Genomic DNA, 22585 nt, shown 5'->3' on the forward strand with positions numbered 1-22585 from the left:
TGCTCAAGCAATCCAAGTTTATAGGATAAAAATTATTTCCTGGCAATAGATGCACACTGGAGGACTCAGTGCAATTTACACATTTATTTCAAAACGCCACAGAAAACCAGGCATGGTGGCGCACGCCTTTAACCCAGCACTGGAGGTGGGGGGGGTACAGAGGTAGAAGGATTGCCGCAATGAGTTCAAGGCCACCCTGAGATTACATAGTTTATTCCACCTCAGCCTGGGCTAGAGTGAAACCCTACTCCTAAAAAATAAATAAATAAATAAATAAAAGATAAACATACAAACAAACAAACAAAAAAAAACAATCAAAATGCCACAGAAATTCTCAAATATGTCCAGGTTTAGTGCTGAGATAAAAAATAAAGGTATAAGCCAATTAGGTCCTTCCCTGCCTTTTTCTGAGGTAGGAATTAAATACATAGTATAGGAAGATAGTGGTGTTAAAAGTGGTTCCTCAGCTGTGAGAAGGACATAACTCCAGTTTTGTTTTACAGACAAGGGAAACTGAAGTGAGGTGGCTATCTCAGTCTCAGAGATATGTCACATGCCCTAAGGCATTCCTAGGCTTTGGACTCTGGTGGGTAATAAGAGTTTCACTGAGGAAAATGCCAAAGATCTAAACAAAACTTAGAAACTACGTCATCAGTAATAGTCTCTGAAGATTCCAAAGACCATGTGCCATAGTACTCAGAAAGTATGAAAGGAAGTGAGTGCCTGGGTCATTTCAAGGACCCAAAGTAGCTGACTCGTTGTAATATGTATTCAATGATCAAAGACTGACTCTTGCTTTGTGTCCAATCTTCTAGCTAAGCCTATCCACAGACAGCGCATGAGAAGTGACCAGCACTTGCATGCACAGGTCAGTCAGGACAGACTGGAGGGAAGCTGTGGTCAGGTAATGCCAAGGTAGGATTTCTGAGAAAAGATCGCTGAGTGATTTAGATTTTGGTAAGTCAGAAAAACTTCACAAGAAAGTAAAAGGACAGCAAGGAACAGTCCAGAAAAAAGAATACACAAACCCCATGGGGTGCAGAAGGGTCCCAGCTTCTGGAAGCTAGTCCTTGTTTTTTTGAAGGTATTCCAGTTTGCTGGAATATAACCAAACTTGGTTACCTCCAGTGCTGAAGGACCTGGTCCATGGGCTCCCTGCCTAAGCATACAGAGCTCTACAACGTTAGCATGTCTTCTACAACTTGAGAGCTTAACCAAGAAGCCACCAAAATGAAGAAACCTATTTAGTAATCCCGGCTCTGTGGGTAACCTGACGGGACTGCCCGTCAAATCTGAAGATCCCAAGCCTCTACTCGTAAAAGGATGCAGGACGGCTGAGTGGGTGGGTGGGTGGTGGTCTGCACAACACACTGTAGGACCTAGGATTCTCGGCCCTCAGACAATAATTCCCAGCAGGAAACTTCCAGTCATCCTCATGATCAAATCATGTCCAAATATTGGAAGCTTTGGAGTGACTATCTCCCTGAAATTGAAAACCACTGAAATACATGTTTCCAAGATATCCTTGAGCCCCATACTCCAAGCCAGAGGGTTCTGGAAATCTATTCTGCCTGCCTCTCCCTGACTTCTTACCATTCCCACTTGCCACATAACTACAGGGACTGTGTTGGTCAAAACCACGCAATAGAGTCATTTCCTTGAGGCCGACCGAAATGAGCACCCAGCAACGCTACCTCCCCTTCTTGCAAAAACCTGAGGACAAACGTGCTGAGTTCAGTAGACACACCCGCACCTCCTGCCTTGGATGCGTGCATGAGTGGGCAAGTTTTCATCTCAGACCATCTATCTGTAAAGCACATCTGATTGAGTCTAATGCCAGCTCCATTGAATCAGGACATTTGACAGGCCTGCCCCAAGGACTCTGCCCAAGTACTATCATACCCACAGTGTAACATCAACATCAACGGAGACTTAAAATTCCTAGTTTACATAAAGCTTCATTGTGCACCATAGCCAGTCTCCGTAGGCTACCTGCGCCGCATATTTTTATGAGCCTACATTTCAGCGCTCCTAGCCCACAATACACATAATTTTCAATTATGTTAGGGCAGCCCAGGATCACTGCCTATATAACATTACTGGTTGGAGGAAATGAGACTCGGCCCTGCTGCCCGGAGAGAGCTAACCAGATCCAGATGGCAGAGGAAGCCAGGCCCGGCCCCGCTTACTGGCAGAGACTCCACAACGTCAGTCCCAAACTCTCCTTTCCGGGTGCCACCTGATGCCACAGAATAGCTGAGTACCCACAAATCTGGGCCCATTCCTAGAATCTTAGCTGGCATTTAGAATGATGGAGTTTCTTTGGGAGAAGTAAGTAGTATGTCAGGATTTTTTTTTTTTAAGGAAGTTATTAACCTCTTCCAAAAGTGGTAGTATTCCTAGGTTCCTTTATCTTTCACAATTGGTCCTTATTAATCGTTAAAATAAATAAATAAAGAGGGAAAAGGAAATTAGGCACTATTACAGCCTAAAGGGAAATTCTTTTCCTTCCTGGAGACAGTAAGCTACAGGAAATTCTATTCTGTTGGGTCTTGAAGGAAGACCTGAGGAGGCGGCCTCTCGTTTTCACAAAAGGGCTGAAACACTATGCTATATTTTCCCAACAGTTCCACTGCAGTTTTATGTGTGTGTGTGTGTGTGTGTGTGTGTGTGTGTGTATATCCTTTGAGGGAAAGAGGAAAAAAAATGTTCTCACCTTCCCACTATAAAAACAACACTGGGAGCCTGCTCTCTTCCTCTCAGGCTGTTCAACGTGGAAATTATGAATTGCCTACTAAAACATCAAGCTTTTCAACAAACGGCAATCAAAGGGAGCTGAGGGAATTCCTGCACTGAAAACTGTTGAAATGGACTTTGTTCAACTTTCATTTGTTAAATAATAATAATACTAAACCCATCTTAGATTAAGCATTTCATCCTTTGTTTTAATGACAATGTTCTGATCCTGGCCCATTAAAATCCCCCCCCACACACACACACACAACAAATCATATTTTATGATGATCTACCTCTAGAGCTATTGGCAAAGTCTCAAAATACATATACAACAGCAAGGGCCTCAACTAAGCCACTGAAAAGACTGCTAAATTATAAACAGAAAGAAAGAGGTATACATCTCTAATCTTCTCCAATAATAATAATAATAATAATAATAATAATAATAATAATGAAAGTCAAGCCAGGTGTGGTGGCACACACCTTTAATCCCAGCACTTGGGAGGCCACTCTGAAAATACATAGTGAATTCCAGGTCAGCCTGGGCTAGTGTGAGATCCTAGTTCGAAAAATCAAAAAAGGGGAAGAAAAAGAAAGAAAGAAAAAGAAAAAAGAAAGACAGGTGAGGAAGGAATGCTTCAGGATGGGTTAGTCAGAACTTGCTCTCCCAAGTCCCCTGGATCCTCCAGGACCCACCACCGCAACCTGCCACCTTACAGCTGCTACGGAGTGTTGGCGGTACATTTCTTTTCTAAACAAACAGGAGATCTCAAAGAACAATAGTGATGATGACAACGATGGTAGGAAAAGTCACATCCTTAATTAAACACTGGTGAGACTTCCCAGCACTTCCTTTCAGTTGCCCCGATCCACAGATGGGGCAGTCAATTGGAGACTGTCCCCTTTATTTATTCAGGACAGGGCTCACAAACTTTTTCTGTAAAGCACCAAACAGTAAATGTTCTGGGCTTTGATGTCCGTGACTACTTTTGCCATTGTAACTCGAAGGCAGCCCCAGGCAAGTTAGGGAAGTGTGTTGTGGCTGAGTTCCAATAAAACTTATGTAAAGGACACCAAAATCCATATTGCGTATAGTTTTCCCACGTCAGGAAAAAGTACTTGATCATGGTAGCTGTTAATCCTGATAGGTAGTTAGGTAGAGGACTGGCCCCCAGCAACGTGAGGGACACCACCTTACCCACCTTACTTACTGGTTTAAAACTTACATCTGATCCAGTCTCATCAAAGATGGCTGTTCCTCTTGGGCCCACCAATCAGTTAGGTTTCTCCCTACACTCCAACCACCTAAGCCTGATGATGAGGCTCATTCTAATTAGATGTCTGGTTTATATAAATGGGCCTGAGACACACGTGTGAGCTCTTCTCTCTACTTTCACACCTCCTTCCCTTCCCTTCCCTTCCCTTCCCTTCCCTTCCCTTCCCTTCCCTTCCCTTCCCTTCCCTTCCCTTCCCTTCCCTTCCCTTCCCTTCCCTTCCCTTCCCTTCCCTTCCCCAGTGACTATCTCCCAGGAGAGAGACTTTTCCCTACAAGAGGAAGATTTTCTCATTCCCTTCTTTTGGCTTAGACACTTTCCTGCTTTGTTTTCTCTTATCTTAGCTCTCCCTAACATAAATTCCATCATCTACACTTCTCTGAGTCTACAGTTTCAATTCTTTGGTAACTTGGACAAGGACCCAAAGTTGGGGTTCACAGGCAGGCATGGGGTCTCCTGAATCTTTGTGGAAATCTAATTCCTCCCAGGATTGCAATCCTGCATCTGTAATAACAATTATTTAATTAAAAGCTATTCTTTGCTTATAAGTCATTTAAACACAGGTGGAAAGTCAGTATGGGCTTGTAGTTTTAAAAAGAAAAAGAAAGTCTCCTAGGTCATTGTGTGAGTGGAGCTGTCTCCATCTAGCCCTTTGGTCCAGATAACCCAACACAGTCTTAAAGGAAGTGTCTGGTGGCCCAAAGCAACACTTTAGATTGAATTGTCACTGGTAGATTCAAGTGTGGGGGTAAACACTTGTGAAAGAATTTAAGCTCTGTGGCTGACGCATCCAAGTCACAAGGTCTAACCAAGTAAACCACGGTTTCACTGAAATAACTACCTCTCTTTCCAAAATGGAAGTAAATCCCTGGGCAATTCTGACTGGAGAGGGTTCATGTGTTCAAAAGCTCTCACTTAATTCCCAGGGACACCATGTCATATGACATCAGATTGCCACTCCCACCCCTAACCCCAGAGCAATGGGGGAAACTTCCTCAGGTCACAGAGAAATGACCTCACAGCCACTCTCTCCAGAACCTTTTGGCAGCCAAAACTTTCACATATAACAAGGCTGAGATGAAGCTCACTTGGGGCTCACTCTGCCCACCTCCCAAGGATGGCACCGTGCCTTACAATACAACGCAAAAGTTAAGTGGAAAGAGGAGCAGTGTGGAAGCAGACTGTTAAATCGTGCCGGTTAACACTGTCAACTTGGTAGAATCTAGAATCACCTAGGAGACAAATCACTGGGCATGTCTATGAGGAAGTTTCTAGATGGGGGTAACTAAGGGGCAAGATCCACTCTAACTGTGGACAGCACCATGCCATAGGCTTTGGTCCCAGGCTGAATGAAACGGAGAAAGTGAGCTGAGCTCCAACATTCATCCCTCTGCTTCCTGAGTGCAGACTGAACAGGATCGATCAGCTGCTTTCCGCTCCTGTTGCTGAACCTTTCCCACCATCACGGGCTGCATCCTTTTGACCTGTAAGCCAAAATAAGCCCTCCTTTAAGCTGCTGCTTCTCAGGTGTGTTATCACAGCAACAAGAAAAGCAAAACTAATACCTCAATGAGGGTGAAACTAGTCTCTTCCAAATAGCTAACTCCCATAGTCAGTCTATGGGCGTGGAGCAGTAAAATCCTCATCTTCTACAGGACAAGCATCGACACAGCCTTTGCAACCCAAGCTTTCTGACTGGGATAATTCACTTCCCACAAAATCACTCATTGCAGGCATCCTTGCAAAGGATTCCCACTGATAAGTCTCTGTAATTCACGGATGCCAGGAAGTTGTGCACATTTTGTTTCTAATAAAATGGAAAGTCAATATTAATATTGTCTTTACACCACAAAGTGAAGATTGGGCCAGTCACGGCCCATCATGTCCAAAGCCATGAGTCTTCTTCCTCTTCAAAAGCAGCTTGATCCACCCTCACAGTGAGGCCTCTCCGTATTCCACTCCTCCTGACTCCCATACCAATGGGCATCACAGGACAGGAGACATAGAACCATGGCTACCTTTTATAGCGCTAAGCTTTACAATAGCAAAATACACAAGAAAGAAAGTACCAGAAAAGCTTATGATGTAAGAAAATAGGAAGCTCAAGTGTCTCACCCATTGAGTTTCTCCAGGAGCTCACATTGAAAAGCACACCTGACAGACACGGGCACACAACACTGCTCAAAAATGAACCTGCCCAGTTCTTTCTGAACCTTTTTCGTTTCTTGGAAATGAAGGACAGAAAATTCAGCCTATCTTCTATGAGCAAACCTTGCCCTGGGGAGCAAAGAATCATCATTGATCCGCAGTGGCTAAAACACATGAAGTTGTGATTAAATTATTAGCCTTGGATTATGTTTGCAACAAGTTATCACTCGTCAAACCCACAAATGCCAAAACTAGGTGGAACTTGCTAGAACCCCCTTCAAGGCCCTGCAGAACCCTCAGGGGCAACACTGCAAAGTCTTTCTGGGCAATGCTCTCGCACATGCATAAGGTGCAGGAAATTACATACTAGGGGAAGAGGTTCTTTCGAAAGTTCTAGAGTGGCTCTATTTTTAAAAGATTTGATTTGTGTATAAAGCATGGCTTCATAGAAAAAGAAATTCAGATATGGGATTTCTGGCTTGGGGATTATAAGTATGCACTACAGGTTACTGTAGTAAAGAAAATCAAAGATCTCTGAAGGCTTGGTACTATCTAAACTTGAAGAGGGAATAAAGCCATAGAAGAATGTCAGGGAGATGTTAGATTTTTTAAAAATAAAACCCAAACATAGCAGGAACTCAAAACTCAAAGACTTTGCCTTAAAATCTCCATCTCGTTTCTCACATAAAAAGACCACAGGAGAGGGGAAACCCTACAGAGGCACCTATGTCCTACAACTTATCAAGAGCTTTACCCTCCGTTTGATGTGTAGGTCATTTTAAGATTTCCAATGCAATGCTATGGGTGACATTTTCCTTAAAAGTCTCTTAATCACAGCCATCAAAACAGGCCCGATGCTATCTTTGTGTGTGCATGCTGATGTGTAAGCAGACTGTGTGGGAAGGCCAGAGGACATGCTCAGAGCCGATCCTCAGGTGCCATCCATCTTTTTAAAGACAGTGCCTCTCGTTGACCAGGAGCACTTCTCGGACCAAGCTATGTGCCCAGTCCATCAAGAGAATCACTTCAGGGCTGGAGAGGTCTCAGAGTCAGCTGGTAAACATTCGCCTCACCTGCATGAGGACTTGAGTTCAATACTCAGTACCCACATGAAATTGCCAGGTGTGGGCTGGGGATATAGTCCGGTGGTCAGCAGTACTTGTTGCTTAAGCATTAGGACCCCTCAGGCCAGAGCCCACCAAGTTCAACTCCCCAGAGCCCACAAACAATCCTGGGCATGGCCATGTGTGTCTATAACCCCAGTCCCTGGTGCGGGGGGTGGGGGTGGAGACCACAGAATCATTGGGGATCACTGATCAACAGTAGCTCTGGATGGAGGGAAAGACCTTGCCTGTCTCAAGGAAACACGTGAATGAGTGATAAGAACACGGACCCTTCTACTCTGGCCTCTACACGCATGCACACTGGACATACTTCACACATCACTCATACCACACCACATACATACTCTACACACATGTACCTAAAGAAAAGAAAACAGCTGGGCATGGCAGCATGGGCCCGCAATCCCATGCTGCGGGAGACGAAGATCTCTAAATTTGCTCCCTAGCTAGTCTAGCCTAATTGTTAAACTGCAGGCCAGTAAGAGACTGCCTCAGAAGAGACAGACAGGGCTGGAGAGATGGCTTAGCGGTTAAGCGCTTGCCTGTGAAGCCTAAGGACCCTGGCTCAAGGCTGGATTCCCCAGGACCCACATTAGCCAGATGCACAAGGGGGCGCACACGTCTGGATGGAGTTCATTTGCAGTGGCTGGAAGCCCTGGCACGTCCATTCTCATTCTCTCTCTCTGTTACTCTCAAATAGATAAATTTTAAAAAATAAAAAAAAAGAGATGGCCAGCACACCCAAAGGGAGTAGAGACTCCATGAAGAATGGTCCCACATCTGACCATATGGTTCCCAGTACTCATGAGCTTAAGTGCATACAGTTTTCTCCTGACCAACTTCAGAACCGTTGACCCCAAGTGATGAGAGAGGATCTGGGAATCTGAATATCCTTCCAACTTGCCCAGGAATTCGGGTGCCGCTCCAGCAGTGTCGGGAGGGAGGGAGCGTAAGGTGTGCATATGGATTCGATCTTCCTCCCTCAGCGACACTTTCAAACCTGCACGGTAGTTGCCACTGGGTGGTCAAAGGCAGAGGGAAAGCACGTGACTCAGCCCTCCGCAGTCCCCAGGGGCTGAACGTCCGAGCTTCCTGTTCTCCACGCACCCTGCTACATCTTTCTGCTCTCTTTGAGGAAAAGCACCATGGGCAATGGCTGCCCAGGCAGAAGAGACATCTCCAGGGCAGGCCACAGAGAGTCCATGTGGCAAGCAGAAGGCAGCCCCAGAGGCCAGGCAGTCAGGAAACCAGACTCAGAGAAGGTCTCACTCCATGACAACCAAAGGCCACCCAGGCCTGGCCATCTGCGAGTCTTCAGCCAGCTACAAGATGGCAGTCTCAAAGGGCTGTGGTGTCTGAGCCAGTGTCAGCCCTACCCCAAGTGCCCAGGTCCCTAAGCCACGAGTCCGAGAATGTGAAGCCACTGGAAGAGCTCTTACACAGTCACCAGAGCCACACAGCTTGTTCCCTGCACCCCCCTCCCAAGCTGATGACTAACAAATAATGAATGTCTGCAAGCTGCTGCAGGAGCCTTCTGTGGAGAGGCAGACCAGAGACATGCACACTTAGGATGAGGAGCATTAATAATCACCCATTACAGCCACCACGCTCTTTAGGACTTATGAAAAGACCAAGTGCAGTCACGTTAATGGCAATGTATGAGTTATCTCCTGTGTCTCGGCAGCATGCTGAGGGAGACACGGGCATCGACAGACCAGCAGATGAGCAGATGAGACACAGAGTAGCCTGGCGGGCCAGTGAAAGTGTCAGTGTGTGTTGAGCTGAGAGGGGAGCAGTGTTCGAGTCTCAAATGGTGACTAGATCAGTAAAATGTGGTACATCCATTAAAATAGAATACTATGCTAGGATAAAAAAAAAAAAAAAAACAATGAAAGATGTCCTGGCACATGCTACATTATGGATGGCCCTTGAGAATACTGTGCTAACTTTTAAAAGCCATATAAAAGGGGAAGTCACCGACTGTACAATTCCTTTTATATAAAATAACCAAGAGCTAGAGAGATGACTCAGCAATTGAAGATCTTGCAAAGCCTGATGGCTGGGGTTCTACTTCCCAGTACCCATGTAAAGCCAGATGCACAAAGTGGTACATGCATCTGGAGTTCATCTGTGGTGGCTTAGAGGCCCTAGCATGCCCCCCATCTCTCCTTGCAAATGAACAAAAAATACAAATTTGTAAAAATAAAATACCCAATAAGCAAGTTCAGAGAGATAGTAAATAAGTGATTGCCAGGAACTAGAAAAAGGTGGGGAATATAAGAATCTTGTTAATATTCATAAAAACCAATGCATTGTGCATTTATTAAATAGACAAATTTTACATGTGTATTATATCTCAAAAGTAAATCTTAAAATATTTTTATTCGTTTATTTGAGGAGGGGGGCCTTCTGCCACTGCAAACAAACTTTACCTGGGTACTGAGGAATTGAACCAGAGCCATCAGGCTGTGCAAGCAAGCACCTTTAACCACTGAACCACCTCTCCAGCCCAAAAATGAGTTTTAAAAAGAGATGGAGTTGGGTCCTTTACGGGACATCATAAGGGACAAAGGGAAGGAGACAACACGCACATGCGCACACCCCTGCCCTTCATGCCATGCATGCTGCGTGGAAGAGTGGACAGCCTACAGGCATGGCGCTCTTCACAACATGAGACCTTGCAAAGCTTTCTGGGAAGCAAGTGCTTTCCAGCTGTGGTCGTGGTTGGAGCTGAGTCTCAGGGAAGGACAGTTACAAAGGTGAGGTGTCTGCATCACGGTCCACTGTGGAAGAAAGGTGGTAATGAAGAATGGTGGATCCAGTGTGAGAGCCACAGAGAGAACTGGGCGAGTCAACAGCCCCTCTCATTATCTATCCACACCTCAGTTTCTCAGTCTAACAATAGGCATGGAGGCCGGAGAGATGGCTTAGAGGTTAAATTAAGGTGCTTGCCTGCGTAAGGACCCAGGTTCGATACCCCAAAACCCAAGTAAGCCAGATTTGAGGCAGGCATCTGGAATTCGTTGGTAGTTGCTTGAGGCTCTAGCACTTCCATTCTCTCTCTCTCCCCCTCCCTCCCGCCCTCCCTCTCTCTTTCTCTCTCCATCCCCCACCCCAATTAAAAAAAATCAAATTCAGCAGGCATGATGGCACACGCCTTTAATCCCAGCACTCAGGAGGCAGAGGTAGGGGTAGGAGTATCGCCGTGAGTTCGAGGCCACCCTGAGACTCCATAGTGAATTCCAGGTCAGCCTGGCTAGAGTGAGACCCTACCTCGAAAAACAACAAAAAATAAAATCAAATTTAAAAAATTTAATATGAAATTTTAATAATGAAATCACTCACATCCCCTAACTGGCTTCTTCCTCTGTCATTCATCCTCAAAAGAAAAATCATGGAATTGAAATGAAAGGAAAGAATTACATAAGTCTGGGCAAGTTAAGATTTGCCTTTTTATTTTTTCCCTCTAACTATTGGAAGATTTTAAAGACCTAAAACTTCAGGTCTCTCCTGAACATTGGTACGGATTTAGCCACCAGGTGACCTCTGAGAGGCACACAGAGAGCAAGTGGCAAGGTCCTGATCCTGAAGGGACAATTTAAACGTGTAACTTCTGAATGCAGGTGATATTCTGAAATCATAACTCTTCTCAATTCTTTTCTTTCTCCATGGCTGGGAGCACTGGAGGCTTGAACTTTTCAAACTGGGGTCTCCTGCTCATCCCTCACGACAAAAGTCACTCAAAGTCCTCACAGTTGACAGCAATGAATTCACTTCCTTTAGTGAATATGGTTGGGACCAAGTTTAAGACAGCCCAGCCAGGGCTTCCAGCTCCAGATGAAATCGCAGCCCAGGCTGCCTTTTCTTTGCATTTTCTTCCCTTGTCACATCTGAAAGAGGTCAGTGGCTCCAAGGAGGTCTCGCTGTCCAAACTTTTATTGTCTGTTTCTAGCTGTGACAAGCTTGTAGAGATGCTTCGTAATGTGATACCCGGGGAGCCAGGAGGTCATTTGCACTGGGAGGAACGAACCCCTGGTCAGGGGGGGGATTGCTGACCTCCTGCAGGCCCACGACCCCCCTGCATGCCCATCTTGCTGCTTTAGCCAGCGCGGCCTGCCACTCAAGTATCATCTTGCTGTAACAAATTACTCCTAACCCAGGATTACTGCTCTTTCCAAATCCCTCCTAGAGAGCAAGGAAATAAACATTCTCTCCCAGGACTCTGTCCCAGTCGTTTCCCGGGTTAGTAATCCTCCTCTCTTACTTGCTTCTCCTACAAGCCTCATCTGGGAGGTCTGCTGAGCCATCCTAGCCCACTCCGCTTTCAGGCATAAACTGAATGTCTCAATTGTCCAGCAGGCACAGTCAAAGTGGAAGGCGGGCTTTCGGTCCTCGGGGGCCCAGCACAAAGGCTCCTCAGCCCCCAGGCTTCTGTCTGCAGGCAGACCCTGCTTCCCTAATCCCAGCCACTCCCGGAAGCCCACACCCCGCACTCCTTCCTAACAGTCCAGGAGTAAGGAGTGGACACGGCCTGACTCAGCTGCTCGGGACAGGTTAGAGCCTCCCAGAGAAGCAGTGCCATGACCCAGGGGTAGCACAACATCTGGGAACAGGTTTAATAGGGTGAGGGGGTAACAGGAGGAATATCTGAGGATTACAGACAAGGGAACAGGTTACAGGCAGAGAAACACTGAGCCGCCACCCCCAGCCTGTAGCCTCCCTTCACAAACTGGCAGGAGGTATTTCCAGCACAATAACCTCATTTGGGGAAGGAAGTACAGTTCTGTCCACTTCCCAAGGCACCTCTGAAACACTGGGAGATTCCGGGCACTTCGGACAGAGAAACTGTTGGGTATTTTTAATTATATATACAGCCTGGCTGGTATATGTCGCGAAGCAAAGGACAGAACAATGGATGTTATAATCAAAGTCGGCGATTGGGGAGATAAGGATCTGGGGGCTGTTGTAAGTATAACTTTCTCCCTGGAGAGAGAAAACAAGGTTGACAGCATACTCCCTGACACATAATCGACAAGGAGAGAAACTTCCAGAAATAACCAAGACACTGGAGGAACATTCATCTGAGACATCAAATCTCACATTCCTGCTTCCTCCCAAAAAGGAAGATGGAGAGAGAACTAACAAGCACTGGGAGCTCAGAGCAGAGTTCAGATGCCATGGTCTCGGGTGGGGGCCACCAGGCCACGCTAGGTCACCTTGCCTTTGGGAGTTCAGAGTTTAAGAGAACTTGGCTCAGGAAGGGGCAGTTATGATCCAAGGCTAACCACGTAGCTCACGAAGACGTCCTCTGGACAGGCAAGATCAATTCTAACACCATGAAGTTTGGTTATTCTCTTCTTCCCTCCCTCCCTCCTTCCCTCCCTCTCTCCCTCCCTCCCTCCCGAGGTCTGTACTATTAATAGCAAGAAAATTTCCCAGGCTTGGGTTTATTTGTAACCCCAACCAGCCCTGACCACAGAACCTGGCCATGTGCACACTTCTAGAGCTCCCAGGAATCTGGGGGATGGAATGACAGCTCTCAATATTTCGGCAGCAGTAAAAGATATAGAAAGGCAGAGGAAGGGATTCAAGTAAAGGAGAGCTAGACCTACATTCTCACTTCTTAACCAAGCAACCCCGTCCCTGGACTCTCTCTTCCAGCCCAAGCTCTCTATTCCAATCCTTGTCCCCTGCCAACACACACACACACAGAGAGAAGGACCTAAAACAAGAAGATTAATTAAAAATAAAGGCCGCCCTAGGGTGGGGAATCGAGTGGCAGAGTACTTGCCTAGCATGTACAAGGTCGTGGGTTCCATTCCCAGCACTGGGAGGTGAGCGGGGATCACTCCCTAATTCTGACCCAGGTAATACAGCTAAACAGTCACCCATACAGGCACACAGGTATGAACGGTTGAGATCCAGGGCAAATGACTTCACTTGTGTATTTCTCTGAAACCTAGCCTGTAAAATGAAACTAATAATATAGCTGTGGCAATGGTATTGCCCCACAGCCGTGTATATACCCACTACCAACCAAAGCCTGTGAGGGGTTAGGTTCACGAGAGAGCATGAGAGAAAGGGGGAAGGGCAAATGTGTGTGCACATCCCATGGTCAGTCAACAGAGGCTGCCCAGGGTGTGCATCTGATTAACAGACTAGCTGATAGCCCGTTCTTGGCCATATGCAAATAGACAAGGAAGAAATTGTTCCTTCAGCTATTTTCAATCGATCCCTTTTCCTCTCTCTATACCCCAGAAAAGGCTTTGCCTTGAGAATTCAACTCCAACTGTCTTAAGTCTCCCCTAAATGCCTGAGAAAGTGAAGACAAGTTAATGAGGTCCCGGCTGCAGAAAGAGCAAGCGAAGCCACGTTTCTGCTCAGGTAGACGTGGATTGTCATCCCAACCGATGGGTCTTTGGGAGCTCAGGCCGGCTTGCTCTGGACACAAGGGCACAGGGCATGCCACACGCTGCCAGACACAGGGAGAACGCTGCCTCAGCACATTCTCTTGAATGACAAATGTGTACGATGACGACTTCACCGCCACTGTGCCCAGGAGTACTCCAGAGCACGGTTCCTCCCTCTGCCATGTGTCTCTGTTTGTTTGTTTTCCCCCCTTGGCCCACTGAGCCCCCACTGGGTTAACTGGACTCGCTGCTATATGAAGGCATAACAAACAAAAATGAGTTAGAGAGTTGCAAGCACCCAGAGGTGGTGAAGACCTCGGTTCAACCCAAGCCCCACAACTCCATCCACTCAAAAAACATTTGCTGAATGACTAACACATGCCAAGTCTGATAGCTAAGAGAGCTGGTTCATTTTTTTTTTTATTTGCACGCATGCACAAGTGTATGTAAGTTTGCATGTGTGTGCAAGTATGCATGCATGTGTGTGGAGGTCCACATCCAGTGTATTCCTCAATCACAATCCACTTTATTCTTTAAGACAAAGTCTTTCACTGAACCCAGAGCTCACCTGTTCAGCTAGACTAACTACCTAGCCAGCAAGTCCCGGGGGATTTATGGTCCCCACCTCCCCAGAGCTGGGATCACAGGTCTGCATTTCCACACCCAGCATGTTACATGCGTGCTGGGGATCTGAACTCAGGTCCTCATGCTTTTATGGCAAACACTTAACCCACTGAGCCAGCTGCTCAGCCCCAGAGCTACATGTTCTGAAGAAAGAACAGGAAAGCCAGTTATCTAAAGGCAGGTAAGTAATGGTTTCCTCATCTGGAAAATGGGAATATAAACCATCATCGCATTGCGAATCTTGTAAGGATCAAAGGCTTGGCAAGGGGCCTGGCGTTTGGTGGGAGCTTAGTAAGTGCTAGCTATTATATTATTAGCTAGTTATTATATTGCGATTAATATAATCAGCATCATCAGAATAAACCCGTGAGTTATTGCAAGATCCTAAATCACCCGAAAAGAAAGTGCAGGGGCAGATACGCTGCGCAGTGCCTGGAGGGGAATGAAGACTAACATGTTCCAGTTCAGTAACAAACCTCCCATTCTCTGTCCCCATCACTTTTGGCATTTTTTTGTGGGTGCTGGGGACCCAAACCAAGATCTTCATGCGTGTTTAGTGACTGCTTCCCCCCCACACCCCCACCGAAGCCTCTCAGCAGCCCTAGAGCTGGGTTCTTGAAGACAACACACAGGAGATGACCATGCTGGAGAACATGCCTGGCCAGAGGAGAGAATTCACACCTAATTCACGCCCAATTCGCTCATTCTCCCAAGTCTGATGATTACGCGGAATGATGCTGTGGGTCTCTTGGGTTCTTTGGGGGTACCCACAGCTCAGCTGCAACCCAGGGCTCTTGGTCACTCTGCCTCTCATCCTGCAACTGGCACCCACACTTACAGAAGTCTTGCAAAGCCAGCAGCACTTGACACAGAATGGCCTACAGAACAGGCGGTTGCAATGCATCAGGTTAAACCTGGCATGGCTGCTCAAGGCTGCGAAGAACCACAGAGATCACCACCCAAAAGAGGTTCTGTAATGTGCGCAAGGGACAAAGAAAAGAAAAATCACACAGAAAGCCTGACACTTATTTCTTTGGCTATATGTTGATTCTTGCTTTTCCTCTTCTAGATATTTCTTTGGAGTTAGTAAGATTTAAAAAGCAAGGCTCTTGGGAAGATTGCCTAAAGAAGGATAGATAGCTGGGAAAGCAAGATTCAAAGAAGCCCCTGGTACCCCAGCTTATCACTGTAAGGCATAAAAACAAGCACCAGCCACTTGGCACCCAGTTTTGAAAAGTCTGCCAGTCCCTGGTTCAGTCCAAAGATCAGTGTGTATTTCCTCCAGCACTGGCCATGTTCTCTAAGCATGGGGAAAGCAAAAGTCCAGGCGGGATGGTAGCCAAGGGTGATAGGAAAACACTGAGAACAAACCCATGCAGTGAATCAGCATTGAGTACGGTTTAAAAAGAGGGAAAGTCAGACCAACTCTAGCATTTGACTCCCGGCCACCAAGTCAACTTAATTTCTCTAAGCCTCAGTTTCACTTTCCATAAACCAGGAGATGCTAGCTCTTTCTAATCACAACTATTGGCAAGTCGGCAGCTTAGGGACACTCTGAGCACGTTATCAGTACAGAAAACAACAGTTCTCTGGATAGCCTGGGCTCATAGCAAAACTGTCAGAAGAGAGGGGTGGGAGAAAATAAGAGGGAAGGGCTTATTGTCTTTTTATACACCTTTTTTTATTTCTGTGTGGTGTATGTGGTGAGTGTACAGTATATGCATGCTTTTGGGTGTATACACACATTCCCTATATACACATGCATGAGAGCACACTCTTCCACTTTGTTTTCTTGAGACAGAGTCTCTATGGAACCTGGAACTAATGTTTTCGGTCTGTTTGGCTGACCAATATAACCCTGCATGGTGGTTTGATTCAGGTGTCCCCCATAAACTTAGGTGTTCTGAACGCTAGGTTCTCAGCTGATGGAGATTCGGGAATTAACGCCTCCTGGAGGGAGTGTATTGTTGAGGGCGGGCTTATGGGGGTTATAGCCAGTTTCCCCATGCCAGTGTATGGCACACTCTCCTGTTGCTGTTGTCCACCTTATGCTGGCCAGAGGGTGATGTCCACCCTCTGCTCATGCCATTGTTGTCCCCTGCCATCGTGGAGCTTCCCCTCGAGCCTGTAAGCCAAAATAAACCTCTATTTCCCATAAGCTGCTCTTGGTTGGGTGATTTCTACCAGCAGTGTGAACCTGAGTGCAACACCCAGTGATGTTTCTGTCTCAGACACCCCCTCCCTCAGGGGAGAAGCTATGGGTGTGCGGGGCCAGAAGCACTCTGCACTGAGCCACCTCCCCAGACCCTGACGTGTTTATTTTCTAAGAGGCACCAAAAGAAAAGCAGATGGTAGGAAAATGAAGAACAATTAATAATGGAACCTTAATACTTGGAATCTGACTGTGAGAAACCTCCTCTGATAGTCTATCCATTTTTCAGAGGAGCATTCAGGGAAGAGATAGGAGAGCCCTCAAAAGCCCCAGGTCACTAGATTTGAAGTGCACGTGAGAAAGGCAGGAAACGCGTTTCTCTCACTTTGACTCTGTGCCAGACATAAACAGTCTCTTTAAGCTTCACTGAATATTTAACAAATATTTATTGACACAATCTCTTTGCCAGATATCCTACTAGGTGTTGGAGACAGAAGAGAAAGGTCCCTGCTCTAAGCATCACGGGGTCTAGATGACAAACCTCAGGTGTCACCCAACTTGTGTGAAGGTGGGCAGAGAGTTGGTCTCCATGACCCTTGGGTACTATGGTTACTATACAATAATGTCTCCTCGCTAAGTGAAACCTCACTAGTGGGCAGCTTCTGTCAGGGTCTCGGGATTCACCCAATATCGTTTCTCTTATCTATGCCCCCCTAAAAGCCTTAGTTAATATATCAATGAAACAAATAGTGCCATCCCCGCAGAGGACAGGGCGGGAGGGGGATGGAAGGAAGTAAGGCATTTGAAAATCATGGTCAACTACTAAGTATTGCAGGAACACAAGTAGTTTTTATTATAGAACTGCACCCTGACGCTACACACAGCTGCCTCCTTAATGGAAACCTGCTATTGGCGCCATGTTGGCAAAGCCTGCTCTACCAGGCTCAGTCAGCCTGATCCCCTAGCTCAGCAGCAGGGGAGAGGCTGGGAGGAAGGATGCAATGGAGAGCTGAGCTGCAGCCGATGCACGTCCAGCAGGAAGGATCGTGCGGCACCAAGTGAAGTCCAGATGCAGCCAGGGAGAGACCCCAAAATGGGTTCCAACGTGGAGGCCACAGCCTTCTCCTCAGCTGTCTACTCCTCAATGCAGAGGTCACTGCATCCGCCTTTCACCTCCTCACGTCACTCAGGAGCTTTCTGAGGCCATGACAGTTGGCCAGGCGCATTAAGGGTGACAGGGACGCTAAGGTGAGCTGTAAGGCAACACTGCTGCCCTCACTGACCTCATTAGCTTTTGGCCCCAAAGACTCATTAATTAGCACAGCAGAGCACACAGGATGACTCCTTGCTACCCTGGGGCCACAGCTTTCCCACTACTTTAAAAGGCATCCATCCACTCACCACCTCTCACTCGTGCTTTTAAAGAAGGGCAAAGGTGACATTTCTGCACGCCACCAGCTCAAAGACGACAACAAAGAAAGAAACGAGAGGTTCCGGGTTGTCAACTAACCAACAGAACACAAACTCACGTCCCCCAATGCGGTCCATGGTTAAAACCATCGGGGGAATCGGGCTACAGTTTCCTTTTTGTTCAGGGGGAGGGCAGGTGTCAGGCCTGGCTGAACTCCACATGAAAAACTGTGATGGCACACACCTGAAGAATCGATATATGTCCAAAAGACTACAGAAAAAAAGAAAAGAAAAAAGAAAAATCTCCACCTTGAAGGGTCCTTTTCTTCCGGGTGGTAAGATTATAGACATTTCTTGCTTCTGATGCTTCCTAAAATCTTGTTTTGATTTGACAATGAAACTATTAAATATATATTATCAGCAAAATCACACAAGACAAAAGAAGTGAAGGGCTACCAAGAATGGTGGCATTCAAATTTAGCCAAACAGGGGAACTAGAAAAGTCATTCAGTTGACTGAATGCACCTACCATGCACGAGGCCCTAGATTTTAACCCCACCACCAAATAACCAAGTATGGTGGCATATGCCTATAATCTCAGCACCCCGGAGGTAGAGACAAAAGGTGAAGAAATTCCAAGTCAGTGTTAATTATATAGAGTTCAAGACCAGCCTTGGATACATGAGACCCTGTCTCAAATAAAATAAAAGAGCAAAAGAAACCAGAGGGGCCAATTATGCATCCTGTGATCAAGGGACAAGATACTCAGGATTCACCATCTTTTCATAACTGCACCTGTTTCTCCAAAAGGCCTCCAAAACCACCAGTAAGACTTGTAAGTGAGGACTCATTCTTCCCCAGAGACTTGGAATGTTTTCTTCATGGCCATGTTACCATCAGGAAAGCTGGGCTGACTAGACACCCCTGTCCTTCCCCAAAACCCACCAGATCTGTACCCACAACATGTGTTAAGAGGCTCATGCAACGTCAACGTAACATACCCAACATGTTTATTTCCCATTGCCCATTCTCATACGTGTTTCTGACTTTCACAGAGACTCTCATCAAGTCAAGAAAGGGATGTGGGTGCCCTACCAGGTTGCCATTTGCTAAGATGACTGCAACGTAACATGTTGCCTCCCACTGGCTCCAGAGACCCGCTGAAGTTTGTCCCTCCCTCTTGAGCCCCCTCTGCACAGTGCTCAGACTACCCCATCCCACTCAGGACACCTTCGTTCACTTCCTCAGCCTCACGGCTGCCTCCCAGAACCAACGCCTACTCACTGCTCTCTCCAGCCTCTAACATCACAGCTGCAAACACTTGAAGCATAGGAAATACACAAGGTACAAAACGATGCTGGTGTTGGCAATCCACCAGGCAGAAGGACTCAAGAGAAAGGCTGCAAGGGCAACTGGGTGTCTGCCACCTTCACCTAGTGTCAAGACCATCGAGTCACTGGCTGAGAGCCTTCACGGTCCAACCCAGCTTGTCTGAAGTCCAAGGTCAAAAGGAAGCAGCAGAGAACAGGCGAGATACTCCCGGGAGACAATTTAACATCTTAAGAGAGATGATTTTCACTGAACACCTGCAATGTGCTACACACCAGTCAAGCACTGTACATACCTAATGTGACCTTCATACATGTGTGTAGATAGGTAGATGATAAATAATTGATAGATAGATAATAGATAATTCGTAGATAGATAGATAGATGATAGATAATTGATAGAGGTAGATGATTGATACATAGATATATACATAAAATGATTGATAGATGTTACAAAGATAGATGATAGATAGATTGATAGATAGATAGACAGACAGACAGACAGACTGTCGAAACCACAAGGAGATGGACTCAAAACTCAACCAGTGTCTCTTAGTGACCATCGCTGTGCCCAATCTTCAATGAGCACCCCCAGAACCATGTTCTGACTGCCAAAATATTACCTTACTCGAGTTTCTCCAGCCTTCCTGAATACACTGGCCTTCTTGGTTTGCAAAGAAATGCACTGTGAAGACCACAGGTCCACATTTTAACTCTCTGAACCACACTAAGTTTTATCATCTTTGAAATGAATATAAACATAATTCCATTTGCACAGCTGCTGTAAAAAGTACATGCGAGCCAATGAATAGGCGCTGCCATGAGAGTCAATAAAAAGTAGTTTGTTGGTTCTTTTACTGAGAAATACGGTGACCAGAGTAAGAATTTTTTTAAAAAAGCAAGCCCAACAGACTGGCCTTTTTTTAAAAATGAGAGAAAGGGGGGGTTGAGAGAGAGAGAGAGAGAGAGAGAGAGAGAAAGAGAGAGAGAACTGGTGTGCCAGGGCCTCCAGCCACTGTAGCTGAACTCCACATATGTGCCATCTTGTGTACACGTGAGACCTTGCACAAGCTTCCCCTTGTGCACCTGGCTTTCATGGGATCTGGGGAGTTGAATATGGGTCCTTAGGCTTCACAAGCAAGTGCCTTAACCACTAAGCCACCTCTCAAGCCACAGAGCAAGAATATTTAACCATCACAATAACTATGTCTTCTGAGGAGATTCCCCCATGCAAGATGCCTGTCCTCTAAGATGGGACAAGGGACAGAGAGGAGAAAGGGCACAGTGACCTAAGAGAGTGTATGCAGGAGCCAGACCTCCTTGAGTACAACTGCAATGGGCCACAACCAGCCCTATCTCCTTCCCAGCCGGGCTCCAGCCTGTCCATCTAAGAATCTCCCTCAAGGGCCTTTCAGTCACTGCAGAGCTCACAGTGTAGAGACAGACGCACACCCACAGAGGAATGGGCAGCAAGCATGCTCAGCACCTGGTTCACCACTGGGTCTTCCCGCTTCCTTGTACACAATGTGGGCTACCTGCATTCTCACGCTCATTCCTGCTGCCTTGTGGACAAATCGTCTGCTTCTCCCAGCCAGGGAGGGTCCCTCACGGGAGCAGCCACTGTGGGTCTGTGGAGGACCTCACTCGAGCATCTCAGGCTCTTCCCAGGTACTATTGCTCATCAGTGCAATTGGCATTCCTCCCAGTTTTTAAAAATATTTTTTATGTATTTATGAGAGAAACAGAGAGAGAGGGATAGAGAGAGAGACAGAATGGGTGCATCAGGGCCTCTACCCACTACAAATGAACTCCAGATTCATGCGTCACCATATGCATCTGGCTTACATGAGTACAGGGAATCAAAACTGGGTCCTTAGGCTTTACAGGCAAGCTTCTTTTTTTTTTTTCTTTATTTTTATTTATTTATTTGAGAGTGACAAACAGAGAAAGTTGTAGAGAGAGAAAGTGAGAGAGACAATGAGAATGGGCATGCCAGGGCCTCCAGCCACTGCAAATGAACTCCACATGTGTGCACCCCCTTGTACATCTGGCTAATGTGGGTCCTGGGGAATCAAGCCTCGAACCAGGGTCCTTAGGCTTCACAGGCAAGCTTCTTTAACCGCTAAGCCATTTCTCCAGCACCCCCAGCCCTTTCTAAGTTTTAAAAAGTCTTATAAACAACATCGTGGGTGACTATGAGAGTGAATCATTCAGAATGCTAGACATGTGGCAATATTTGGCTTCATAACAGATAAAGATTCAAGTGCCAATGGCTAGTCTACATATAAAGGGGACAAAAAAAAATTAGAAAGGTAATGTGTTAGAGAGGTGGTAAGGAGAGAAACACTGCTGCTACACAAATTCTCTCTGCTTGCCAGGGGGCTCTTTGCATCAGCTTTAGGAAGTGGTCAGTCCTCCTCTGGGATTCTAAGCCTTGGGGCAGAAACACCTGAATGCTTACAGAGCTGCCAGAGGCTCACACTGCGGCTCCCGCCAGGAGCTGGTGGGATTCAGTGGCATTAAGGGTACAACTTTCTCTGGTAAGCTAGGAAGGGTTGAAGCGTGGGGTTCAAAGCATTCTGCCAGTAAGTACAAGGCAAATCTTTCCTTCCAAAAACACCCTGTTTGAAGCCTTTTCTGTCTTCCTTTTCCCAACCATGGAAAATGACATAAACCTCCAGCAAAGGATGGATTCATTTCCAGCCTAAATCAGCTGGGATGGCAAGAGGAAGGAGCACAGAGCTCCCCGCCTCCTGACTGTGCCTGAGCTCCGGGGTAGTTGCCTTGACATGTCATAATTTAAAGAAAAAATGGACTATGGACCCACTCTTAAGAGCTACATGAATGGAGCCAGAACACCCCGCCCTAACACAAGAGAACACTCTATCCTTGCCCTTAGGACTCAAGTACATTTGCTTTGCCAGGAAGCAGATTCCTTAGGTATCATTAAGTTTAGAAACATTTAAACTAAAAGCAAATGTAGAAAGCATGACTTAGCTTGGTAATGCTCTGAGTACTAATAGGCTACCATCACATAAGCGGGCCAACAGTAAACCTCTGCCTGACCCCACATCGTCACCGCCCTGTGGCACCATGCTCAGTCTTAGGCACACAGCATTTCCCGGATTCCAATCACACACACCTTCTTCAGTTTGGATACTGAATAAAGAAAACCCATCACGCAGAGCCCAGGAACACCGCTGGACCTGATGCTCCACCATTCTGCTCAGGCTAATAATAAATAATAATACTTTGCGCTTCTCTGATGCCTTTCATCTGAGGATTTCAAAGTGCTCTGCAAACATTAGCTAATTATTGCTCACAGAATCCTGCGAGGCAGCACAGGGAAAGGACAAAAAAAAAAAAAAAAGAAAGAAAT

General features: G+C 46.4%; 1 protein-coding gene across 32 annotated transcripts in view; it reads right to left on the reverse strand.

Annotated features, from left to right (window-relative positions):
• Tcf7l2 (transcription factor 7 like 2) overlaps positions 1-22585 on the reverse strand; it is a 207581-nt gene that overhangs the window by 121640 nt on the left and 63356 nt on the right. The window lies entirely within an intron of this gene.

The sequence above is a fragment of the Jaculus jaculus genome, chromosome 1, assembly GCF_020740685.1.
Source record: "Jaculus jaculus isolate mJacJac1 chromosome 1, mJacJac1.mat.Y.cur, whole genome shotgun sequence".
In the NCBI taxonomy this organism is placed as follows: domain Eukaryota; kingdom Metazoa; phylum Chordata; class Mammalia; order Rodentia; family Dipodidae; genus Jaculus; species Jaculus jaculus.